This window comes from Penaeus monodon, chromosome 15 (genome assembly GCF_015228065.2).
Source record: "Penaeus monodon isolate SGIC_2016 chromosome 15, NSTDA_Pmon_1, whole genome shotgun sequence".
In the NCBI taxonomy this organism is placed as follows: Eukaryota; Metazoa; Arthropoda; class Malacostraca; order Decapoda; family Penaeidae; genus Penaeus; species Penaeus monodon.
This window is the reverse complement of record NC_051400.1, coordinates 38,171,657-38,172,048: the sequence shown is the minus strand read 5'-3', so window position 1 is coordinate 38,172,048 and position 392 is coordinate 38,171,657. Positions and strand designations below refer to the sequence as shown.

At 33.7% G+C, this 392-nt stretch overlaps 1 protein-coding gene across 1 annotated transcript in view; it reads left to right on the top strand.

Moving 5' to 3' along the window:
* The window catches only part of LOC119582022 (CAP-Gly domain-containing linker protein 3-like), a gene marked incomplete at its 3' end in the record, with an annotated part of 68,768 nt that overhangs the window by 41,537 nt on the left and 26,839 nt on the right, over positions 1-392 (top strand).

The following is a 392-nucleotide window of genomic DNA, read 5'->3' as shown; positions in this document are numbered from 1 at the left end:
AAGGAGAAAGGGGAAGGACGGAAACATAAAAAGGGGGGAAGAAAGGAGGAAGGGGAAAAAATTAAATAAAAAACAACAAAACAATTAAACAACCAAAAAAAAATTAAACAACAATAAAAAAAATAACAACAACAAAAAAAAAAAAAAAAATAACAACAACATTAAAGCAACAGTAAAACAACAGCAACAATAACAACAACAGTAACAACAATAAAAACAAAACCAACAAAGGATAGAAAAAAGGAGGGGCAAAGTGAAAAAACGAAAAAAGGAAAAATCTAAAACATCCAGATAACAAAAGGCACAAATATGGAGCCAAGGGGGACAAAGGCGGAGGAAGGCGCTGCATGCAAAGGAAATCAATATACGCAAGCACGGTCAATACACAGCCC